The sequence below is a fragment of the Alosa pseudoharengus genome, unplaced genomic scaffold, assembly GCF_046254945.1.
Source record: "Alosa pseudoharengus isolate Yale_2024_CS ecotype anadromous, Long Island Sound unplaced genomic scaffold, YU_APseudo_1.1 YU_APseudo_1.1_scf_17, whole genome shotgun sequence".
NCBI lineage: Eukaryota > Metazoa > Chordata > Actinopteri > Clupeiformes > Clupeidae > Alosa > Alosa pseudoharengus.
This window is the reverse complement of record NW_027468640.1, coordinates 25166809-25178954: the sequence shown is the minus strand read 5'-3', so window position 1 is coordinate 25178954 and position 12146 is coordinate 25166809.

The window sequence follows — 12146 nt, the reverse complement described above, 5'->3', positions numbered from 1 at the left end:
TAACAGATTAAAGGCTTTGTGGTGCAAGGCGTCCCATAAACCGATATTATTGCCTCGGATGCTACAGTTGTGGCGTATACATTATGCAGAGCCTCCTTCTATAGCGATTTGGGGAGATAATGTCATCACATGTTAATCACTAGAGTGCGAGTGAGCGAGCGAACGAGCGAACGAGCAAACGGCGCACGCTGCCCTCTGATATGCAAAGCGAGATCGTCGCAGCCCGGGCTGAATGGGCGCCGTGCGGAGGGATTGAGACACCAGCGTGTGGAGAACACACAGCATTATTTATCCCCCCCCCCCACTCTCGCCGCTCTCTCACACTCACACACACACACACACACACTCACACACACTCTCTCACACACACACACACACTCACACACACTCACTCGCTCTCCTGCTGGAGTCCTCCCATCCAGTCCCTGGAGTCGGCTGTGCCGTCCTCCCCATTCCCCAGGGGAGCCGGGGACAAGCGAGTGTTCTGAGTGTGGCAGTTTCTGTGCACGTCCCTCAGTCGATAGGAAACCGGAAACCATCTTAAAGAGTTTCACCGCGCGGCTCCAGTCTCCACTTCACAGGGTTAAACTTAGAGTAAGTTAGATGAAGAGAGATATTTATTAAGACCCTGTGACTGCTTTCCCTCTGGCAGTATGAATTGTTTTATTCTTTTTTCCTTTTCTCTCTCCCATGTTCTTCCACTGTTTCGTGGCAGGGAATAGGTTTTTTTTATTATTATTTGGATGACCTAAGGTTTTACGTGTATTGTAAAGAAAGGAAGTTTGTTTATCAGATAGTTCTAATGGTGTTCATTTGTTCAGCAGACACTTTTCCAAGTCAGATTACATTTCCATGTCAGAGCTGAACATCTGGTATGTCCCCCCCCCCACACACACACTTCCATGCCACTTTGGCTTTGTCCTTCTGTGACCTCCAAACCCAGTTTGTTGAGTTTGTGTTGTGTTCTCCGAGTCCAAGCTTCGCTCCAGCGCTGCTCAGATCCCCCTTTATCAGCGCTTGGGTGAGGTCCAGGACAGCTAATGAGCCGGTTCTGATGGACCTGGTCCCGCGTGGCGACAGACCTGCCCGCCTTTCCTCTCATGCTCAATTTGAACGACTTAATTGATCTAATCACTCACTGGATTGGTCAGAGCCATCCGTCACATGCGAGTTCGGGGGCCTCTGGATGTCAACATATCTTCTGTGCTCGCAAAAAAGACGAGATGCCTTCTTCTCCACACAAATGAGAGCCAGGTTCTTGCACACGGGCACAGCAGCAGCCATTGTTTATTTGTCAAGATGGAGGGAGCAGTCTGTGACTTTCAGTAGTTAGTATCTTAGTCCCGCTCCAGTCTGATATTGACAAATGTGCACACAGATCCTCGCTGCCACAGATAAAATACCAATGTCCATTTGATGTGTTAACTGAATTGTCCAAGTACAATTCCTTGCTTCCGGAGTGTTGCTATACTGTAAAATGTTAAGTCACGATAACCGCTAATCGCTAACTGAAATGAGTGCCAAGGTGACACATATGCTTGTTGTGTTGGCGTTTCAGCTCATCAATTTTGTGAGTGTGCTCTGGTTATCTGCATATAACTATAACGGGAAAGCTTTGCATTAGAAAAGCCTGGAAGTCTCCAGAGAAGATGCATGAGCTTCAACCAGCTGAGTCGCTAGGGTATAATCAAGTGTGCAGGGGGCTCTGCATCCCGCCTCATTATCTTGAGTTTTTATCAAGCCGTTTAATTCGCCACTTCTCTAAAGAGTAGGTAATGGAGGAGAGGGGGCATGCGGCTGCAGAATTAAGCACTCCCTACACCAAAGGGTAATTTGGTTTGATGAATGCGCCGTCGCCAGTAACTAATAATACATATTTTTAAAGGAGCCACCTCGCTGTCACTGTAAAGGTAGCGTGGTTATTAATGGGGGGAGCTGCAACGTGTTCCACGCAGGGTTACGGCACAAGGTCAGTCGCGTTTCACTGAATTAAAAACCATTTTGAGCTATGGCGCTTCTAATCAACTCGGACCTAAAGGTGCATAGCTCAGTTATAATGAGGCGCCAATGAATTTAAATAAACAGCATGATATTGTGATTTATACAGGCAATGCGCTATCCTTATAGCTCGTTAGCCAAGACTGATGCTCTTTATTCTTCGGGCTTTTTACCCACAGGAACCCCAGCTTTTAACCAAGTAATATCCGCCTCTATTGTCAGACGCCACACACCTGGCAGTACACTTATCCCTGTCATTATGAAAAGTGGGGACACAGAACCAGAGTAATGGCAATGTGCGCCATCTAAATAAACGACTTTTCCCCTCCCCCAACCCCCCCCCCCTCACTTTCTTCTGTCCACGTAAAAGTGCTGAATTCAAGCACCAGACGCCTATAGCACATGAATTTATCTTCTTAATTTAGCCTCATCTCCCCTCTTTTTCTCCCTCTCTTCTTTTCTGCCTCTCTCTCTCTCTCTCTCTCTCTCTCTCTGAAAAGAAGCATAATCTTCCATACAGGCAATGTTTTGCATTGAAAAGAATATTTTTCCTCCACTTGCAGGATGATCACTTATATAAATTATGATATTTTCATGAGGCAGAAAAGGTGGCTGAAGCTTATTCTGACTTCCTTTGCGTTTTCATTTACAAGAATGCTTGCAGTGAATGGAGCTGTGAGCTATTAATATGCTGATTAGGAGGGCTTGGAATAATGATTTCTGATTGTGCTCCAGAGTTCCCTTGTAGTATAGGCATTAATTGTACAGCGATAGGCTCCCCCTGTCTAGATAGAAAGTATTGATTCCACCTTTTGCAGTCAGATGTTTTTGGGTCACCGTGTCTCAGTCATTTATTTCATTTGTATGTGGTGTTTTTTTTAGGAGAGGCACTTAGGCTAATGGCGCTGGGTGGCTGTCTGGCTGGCGGAGGTGGCATCGGGCATTAGTGTGGCATCAGGGCAGCCAGGCGTGCCAGTGGCCCCTGCGCCCCCCCGCTGCTCCTGTTGGGACAAGCCAGCACATTAGCCTCTTCATCAGCAGCCTTTTGTTGCCTGCATGGGCGCGTGCTTCTGTGCCACTCTTGTGACAGAGGTGGCACACATACAGTAGTCTGCATATCTCTTACATATCTCTTACGTTGCCGCTGTATTACACTGTGTTGTCGATGTTGTTCGATGCTACCGTGGGCCTGAGAGAAATGCAATTTCAATTTTAATCTCTGTCTTGTCTTGTCTTACAGCAGAATTGACAATAAAGTTGACTTTGACTTTGACTAGTTTTCCTGGTTCTCCCGTGATAGCAGTGCTATGGTTTTGCATCAGTAACAGGGCTATATTACATCACTGCTGGGTGTTTACAGATGCTACTCTCAACAGAACTCATTTTGAGTTTTGCAGAGGGTTAGCAAAGGCTGCTTGACTTCATATGTAATGTTTAGTACATTTCATCCTGTACCTCCTAAGAACCGAAACATTCCAAGTACAACATTTTAGAATCATCTGCTGTTACTTGAAGCCAGTGCAGATACACACACACACACACACACACACACACACACACTGCGCCACTGAGGTGTCTAACAGTTTAAATCAGCAGCGCATCAACTTTAATTGCAATGTCTCAATGTTTTATCAGTCTGTCAAAGATTTTGACATGGATGTAATATGAATAGGGCCTACAGCATATAGGGTTTTATGATCACTCTTAATGCAAGCTGGGATTGTCACAGTCCCATCTTGTCTAGTGTAATCTTCAACCTGGATATCAACCTGCTGATTACCTTGAAGTTGTTTGACAGCCATTGTCTGTTTTATTAGGTTTGATGGAAGTGTTGAACGGTGGTGTATAGATTGTGGGCTGTTTTTGTTTTGGTATAAAACTCTGCACCTCTGCATCTCGTAGCTGCTACTGGCTCTGCTGCCACCTCCCCTCTCTTGGATTCCTCTTCCTGTCCCCAATCAGTAAACAAGCCCCGTCTGCCGGAGAGCTGGAGGTCATTGATTCCTCTCATGCTGCTCGCAGGGGTCACCAGGGTCGACCAGGGCCCTTGGGTTGCTGCGGTTTGCCGAAATAAGAAGCGGCTCTTTCCTCTAACACCCCCCCCCACACACACACACCGCCGACTCCCTGACAGCGTCCGGGAGACCCTGCAGCCCACCAGTGATTAATGCCACTGCCGCCCCGCCACAAACCTTTCTGTGGCAGATAATGCCAGCCAGCAAGCGCGGCTGACACATTTAATGTATAATTAAGTAGAAAAAGTCAGCACTGGCTATGCAAATTTTTTAAAATGATAAATGACGCCACGCGGCAGCCGGGATTGATTTGGTGTAAATGAAACTAATTAAGGAAATGTCAAACATAATTAATAAAACAGGTTTAAGCTGCAAAACATTGTCAATGGAATAAATGAGGAGGCTGTGTCTCCCATTGTTCCGCCTTTATTTGGGGTCTGTGTTGTGCTTGTTCCTCAATCCCGAACGCGCTCTCTCCACCTCACACCCTCCGACACCAATTCCCTCGGAGGAGGGGAAAATAAATTTGCTTGTCTCTCCGCTGACTGTAGAAATTAATTGCTGGAATCTTGTCCCATCCAAGTGTTACATTCAGTGCTAGGACATTAACATAACTAATTTGAAAGAGCCCAAATGACTAGAGAATGGAGCTCTGTCACCGGCCATGACAGTCCGTGGTCATACCAAATTAGCTCCATTTTATAATTGAAAAATTTCCCCTGTTCCAATTTTTACATGCCGCCCACCCCCCTCTCTCTCTCTCCTCTGTCTGCCCCCTCCATTTCCTTACCCTATCTGGTCTCTCCAATTTTTTTTTCACAGTGGATAAGAACAAAGGTTTTACAATTTACAAAAAGTGTGTTTGACCTATAATTAGAGGGAAAGCATTTGGGAGGGGCGTTCGTGTGAAGTGGTGCCGGAGTCGCACTCTCAGTCCTGGTAATGATGCTGGAGACCTTGTGGCCCGGGGAGATGCTGGGAGACTAATGGAACAGGCTATTTTTTTTCCCTTGTGCTTGAGAAGAGCCGTGCGTTCTTCGAGCGTTTCGAGCTCGGATGGCACGGCCATGTGGGGGCAGTGGGCGGTACCCGCTTGGTGCTGCCAGCGCGAGGAGTGGGCACCCATCATTTCCCAGTGTCAGCAGCTGGCAGTGGCGGTCCTGCCTTCTCCTTTTTCCATCGATGCCCTTGTCGCGCCGAGAGGGGACAGAGAGAACATCTGCTGCTTTTTATACACTCAGAGCTCCCCATACGGAAGGGCTACTGAGCGCAGTGGAGGCCAGCGTGCTCCCTCTGACCTCTCTTCCCTACCTGACTCCATCTTCAACACACACGCGACCTTTGACCTCTCTTCCCTACCTGACTCCACCTTCAACACACATGCAAGCTACTGCTGGCTTACAGAGTATTTAAAATGTAGTACACACTAATTTATGTGACACTAAAAAAAGGAATACTCAGTACTTATGCTTTTAGCACATACAAAGATACACACACACACACACACGACACACACATATGCATGCACTTGCACACTTATTCACACACCAAAAGGATTTTTTTCTCGCTCAATTGTGGTGTTCCTAAGCTTCGCCGGAGCTCCTCGAAGTTTCACCCCTCTCTTTGGTATTTAAGAGTGTCAGGTCAAGTCTCCACCCTTCTCATTACCACCAGCAAGCCCTCCCTTCCCCTCCACTTGCCAGTAGAGAGAGGGAGAGCAGTGCACCGCACCAATTAGCGGGACTTCATAATGAGTGTGGTCAAATGAGTTATGTCCTGACTTGGGCTCAGGGATATCATTTGGTCTGAGTTATGACCACGTGTAATGCTCCAGAAGCACTTAAAAACTCATCACCCTGCCATTAGATGTGACGTCTCATTTGAGGGAGGCCGGCGGCCATTGCACTTTATTGCTCTGGTCTTGTTAAGCGGTGAGGCCGAGCGAAAGCGGGCCCTGCCCCAAACATGACCAAAAACCATTTGGCCTGACCAGGGGTTGCCACACCTTCAAAACACCACACCCAGGAGCGCTTGATGAATGTGCATAAAACACTCATGCGCGCCACTACTAATGACTGGGCTCTAGTAGTTGTGCTGGAAAAGAGTAGATTTTGTGTATTTAGTAAATTAACAGTGGCACCAGTTTGCCAAGCATGGGGAGATTCGAAGGCTCTTATTCAGTCACACTGTACTTGGATAGTCTCTATTAGACCGTTCACAGATGCTCACTGCTCAGATTATCATCAAACTATCTGTTGACACTCTGTTGATTAAAATGTATGGTTAAGGTTAAGGTAAGAGGATGGTTTTGGTTAAAAGGCGATGCTCAGTAATTTGTCAACAACAATTTTTCATACTTAACAGATGATCTACATTTTTTTTTTCTAGCCGGAGTATCTGAGTGAAGTGTTACCTCTGATTCTTTTCACCCCAGACCTCTTGATATCCATCCTCAAAACTGAAGAGTATGGGGACAGCGTAGGCTTCCTGCCAACGCCTGATACAACCTCTCCTCCTGTGCTGGTGTGTCACTGAGCACTGACTATAACTCCAATGCAAATCTTCCTTTGTCCATTATTAGAGGACACTTACTGGCTTTGTGTAGCATTGGTTGGGGATTTTATGCCTGCTTATGTATGTCAAATGTTAGCTTTATGGAGTTGAAATTGAATGTACAAAGTGACCCGAATGATCCGTGTGAATGTCAGCAGCATGTTTGGACTGATTTGTGAGGACCTTTAACTTTTTGAGTAGGAGAAGAAAGGGGCATCTTTGTCAAGGCTCTTGGAAATGCTAAGTGGCTAAAATGAATAGGAAGAATATATGGATATGTAAATGGGATTTTTTAATGCACCGGGTTTGGTGCTGGTAATTTTTGCTCGCTTGAGTCTTTTTTAAATGCCGCACTTTGCAGCATGACATTTGCTGACAATGGACTTTGACACTGATGCTGCGGCATCTGAGATTAGTTGTTAAAGCGCCATCCATCTTCTGCGATGGCTGTGAGAAGCTCATTTGTTAGGGAATCAGGAGACGAGATTAACTCTGGTCAATACTGCTCCCTCATCATACCTGTGACGCGTCTCCAAAGTTGCTTTGAGAATATGTGGGTGTCCATTGCAACTGCATGCATACATAAACATTCCGTGTGAAAATCCATATTTTATCCAGGGTGTATTTTATATTTGATAGTGGTCTCTGGTGTTTTAGATATTGATTTACATGCAATATAGTATAAAATTGCATATGATCTCCAATAAAGAACATTCGCTTTGTGAAAACAATATTGAAACCGTTTTTATAGTCACACACTAGTACTGTATATGAAAGCATTCGGGACACTTTAAATAACAGTACAGTGTGCATATTTCCCGACCATATCACCCCCACCCTGCCACCACCACCCCCACCACCACCTCTCATTTTTTTCTTGGTCCCATTTTGTCAAGAGAAATTCCAGAGTAAAAAAGTCTCCAAATACCATGGGTCAATGGTCAAACATATGCAGCATGTATTACAATTTATTACCTCAGTATTTGCCTCAGAATTTTTCTTGTCTGACAAGCCAAAGTAAATCATGCTCAGAATTCTGAGAGCAGGGGGTAGTCAGGGGGCGGTGTTGCTAGTGCTGGTTGTGAGGGTGGCGGGGGTTGGCCGACCGACCCAGACAGCCCTGCCTGGACTTACTGCCTGGAAACGCCTGGCGAGCATGGCTGCCGATTGACTAGAGCCCCCGAAAGGTTGCCGGTGCTCCCAAAAGACCGATCGGCTTCCAGCCTTTCTTAGTAGGGGCACGAAGGCGAGGTGTGTTGTGCCTCGCACGGGTATTTATAGAAAACATATGCAGAGGAGCTTCTGGCACCTCCATCCAACAGCGCAACACAGCTTTGACAGTTCTGCATGGACAAACGAGGTTGGGGGGGGGGGTCTTTCCCTGTGAGTACAGATTCTAATCAGCACCAGGGTCCCATGTCTTCACCATTTCATTTGAATATAGTCATATGGTCGACGTGTATGTTGCGCAGTCCCCCCGCAAATTTTTTATTCCTGAAGGCTCATTATTTTTTGGGGGCTTGGCTCGGTGCAAAAAAAGAGCAGGCCTCAGGACTCCCTGCCCGAGTCAAATTAATCAACATGTCCGCCAAAAGAGAGAACTCTCTCCCACAGCTAGACCATACTGATGCTGAGGACAAGAAAAGGGAAATACAATATCAGCCTTTACTCACTGAGATTTAGATTTAGGTTCTTTGTTGTATTTTATTTTAAATAACCAGCTGCCGTTTATGTTTTTGTGATGTGATCTGATTCATGATATTGTCCATAAAACGCCTGCAGTGATGGGCTTACCAACTCAACATTTTTCCACTTTAATATCAATACCAGGTGTTACCATCAAAGATATCAACAAAGAGGATCGCATTACCTGATAAATCATCAAGACCGAGATATTTTAAGGTAAACACTATTTTTCCCAGGTCTTACGGCTGTCTGAACAGACAAAAAATGATAACTCAATATCCAGACACGAAGTCAAAATATAACCCTGACCCAAAATGTCTTCAAAAGCTGGAGCACATTAGACAGGCTGATCTCTGTCTCTGTCTGTGCACAATGAAGACCTGCCATGTAGACAGGCAACTCAGCCAAAAGGGGGGACATCCACAAAGTACTTCTCTAATATCATACTTGAACTTAATGGGTTTAGTTTCAGACACATTCACTGCACTATTCATATTGTTTTATTGTTGAGAACAAAAGACTTTCCCGAGGAGGAATAAAAGCTAGTGTCAGAAGTGACCTTTTTTTGTGTTCTCACTCCAACTGCTTGTTTTCTGTGCTGCATTAGAGCAATAGAGACTAGTCTAGCTATAAGACTATACCGGCACATCTGAAGCATTTTTGGCTAACTTGTGTGATATGTTTTTGCTGACATTGGCTAACATTGCAGAAAGGCCTCACAGTTTGTGCCATGATATGGGCTCTCAACAAAGAAGCATGGGAAGACGGACATTTTGGAGCTCTGAATTACAATGCTTCAGATTGCTCCCATTCTTTTTTTTTTTTCTGTCCTGTAGATGTGTCTAGATGTGTTGTCCCTGCTGTTTTGTGTGTTGTCGTGTTTCGATGTGTGTGTGTTGCTAAATTGTGAATAAAAAAAAAAAAAGATTGCTCCCATTCTATATGGAGTGCCATCACTTCTCTTGGCCGCCACTGCTGCCGCTGCCATCGTTGCCCCCCCCCCGTGAGACTAAGTGGCCAAGCTCTCAGACGGCACCTTAACCCTCATGCTCACCCTCATGCTCTGCTGCTGCTGCTGCTGCTATTCTCCGCCGCTGTGTTTGATGTAATGACATCCTACGAGTTGCGAGATGTGATTCACTGGCCCTGAGGTGCTTTGGAAGAGAGTGCAAACACACACATGCACACGCACACACACACACACAGACACACACACACACACACACACACACACGCACACGCACACATACACATACACTTACACATGCATGTACACACACACACACATGCACACACACACACACACACACACACACACACACACACACACACACACACACGCACACGCACACATACACATACACTTACACATGCATGTACACACACACACACATATACACACACACACACACACACACACACACACACACACACACACACACACACACACACACACACACACACTCACAAAAGTAGTTCTCATCTTCTGCGGTGGCCCCTTGACCTAGCTAAGCAGGTTAGCGCTCCACAGTGTGATGAGAAGTGTGCGCTGGCTGGCTCGCTCGCTGGCTCGCTCGGAGGCGCCGCAGCCGTATGTACACCCACTCCTACAACACTAGGGGCCACGAGGGGCTCAGTTACACAACTCCCCCCGCCCGACAACAGCAGACGCCATTTGTTGTTGTAAACATGTCTGTGTGTGTCTCTCTATGTGTGTGTGTGTGCGTGTGTGTGTGTGTGTGTGTGTGTGTGTGTGTGTGTGTGTGAGTGTGTGTGTGCGAGGGGTGGAGGTGAGGAGCAGGCGAGGAGGAAGAAAGAAAGTAATGTGGAAATGTGAAGTTGGAAGAAGAAGAAGAAAAAAAAACTTTCTAATGGAAATGGCACTGACCCCACAGCGGTGCTGCAGGAGTTGAAGTATTGCTGTAATCAATACGGCCGTCTCCGAGGAACAGAGAGAGAGAGAGAGAGAGAGAGAGAGAGAGAGATAGAGAGAGAGGGAGGAAGAGAGAGAGGGAGAAAGAGAGAGATGTAAGGGCCTCGAAAAAATAAGGTGGAAAACAGTGGTTTGTTATTTTTTTTCTCCAGACAGAGAGAGACAACAAGTTGACAGGCCGTGGCTCTCTAAGGCTCTCTTTACTGATGTACCAAAACAACAAAAGCCAACAACACCAAAATAAACATCAACAGAAACACACAGAGCATGCGGTGTGAGCTGGTTCCAAAGCAGAGGATTTTTAATGGGCTCTGTCATCCATTATCTGAGAATTTCACACAACTATATAAAGATTTGTTTAATCTTTTAGGCCTACTTAACATTGACGAGATACTGTATGCTACACTATTGCAGATTCCAGATAAGGATAATATATAATAATCCAGGGTGTGATTATTACCATTCTAACTACACTGCACACATACAGTACATACATTAAATGCTATATGAACTATAGCAAATTGTATTTTATTGCCACATAGTCTAGACAGGCCTTCAAAATGGGATGTGGGAATTCATATATGGACACTCACGCCGCTCACCAAGTAGCACACATGCACATACAGTACTGTACACCGGCAAATGGACTTATGATTTGTATTTCATGTTAACTTCACCTTTTTAGTAGTTTCTTCATTGCCTTGCCTTGACATTTACATGATTCTGTGCCATTTATTGTAAGGATACATACTATAAGGTAACTATATACACTACACAGTATAGTATAGGTAAGGATACCTTCCACATAGTGCCATGTCCTTCGTAGGCCATACACAAGATATGCTGGCCTGTACAGAAGCATTGTGTATGTTTGTGTCTGTGCCTTTGTGTGTGCTTCTCCCATGGGAGACAGAAAGAAATAGAGAGTCTTCAAGTATGTCAGTATGGATTGAAATATATGCGCCGCTGCAGGTGGAAGTTGTGTTTGGGTGGCTGTCACTGGGTACCCCTCAGGAGTAGGTGTGTGTGTGAGTTTGAGTGCGTCTGCCCTCTCTGTCTGCCTTGTCTTACTTAACTTACAGGCCCTCTGCAGACCCTAGGTCAGTGACAAAGCTGCAGCCAACCCCGTCCCCCCCACACACACACACCCGCCCCCCCCCTGGCACCCTCACTGTTCTCAGCTCCCACCTGCGCCATCTCCTCCCCCCGCAGGCCAGCCTTGTCCCCCAAGGGGCCACCTGGTGACACCGTATACGGCTATGGAGATCTGTCTGTCGGGGAGCTGAAGGCCCCAGAGGTCAGCTCTGTCTTTCTCTCCCTGTCTCTCCCTCCTCTCGCTGTCCTTCACGGCGGAGACGTCGAGCGAGAGTGCCGGGCGGACAGGTGGTCAGTCACATTTCATATTTCAGACACTGGATCTCCCTTTTTTCGAGGGCGTCTGGACCTGATAAGGTGTTGTTCCAGCTGAGCGGCCCCACTCACACCTGGACGCGCCTTTGTCTGGGTGGGAGATGGCGTTTCACGCTCAACAGAGGCCCATTATGGAGCGGTCTATTAAGTGCTTTGATTGACATCATTTTGATGTCATAAGCAAGGGGGTCCGTGTGAGTGAGAACGGAAACCAAAGCCAGCCGCTCCCTCCTAGCCTGCTCTTTTAACTGTAAGGTGGGAATGTATAGGGAGGAACTGCCATTCCTGTTATCATATGTAGTCGTTTTGTGGAATGGGATAGTCTGGAATCATATTGTAACGGTGTGTGGGAATACTGGTGCATGTTTGTAAGAATGTGTGTGTGTTTGTGTGTGTGTGTGTGTGTGTGTGTGTGTGTGTGTGTGTTTGTGTGTGTTTTTTACAGTTCCCGCTGAGACACTGTCTGTTTTTCAGATAAATTAGAAGAACAGAGCAAACAGAAACTAATAAGATAAAAAAAAACAACAACAAAAAAACAAACATCAGTGCAT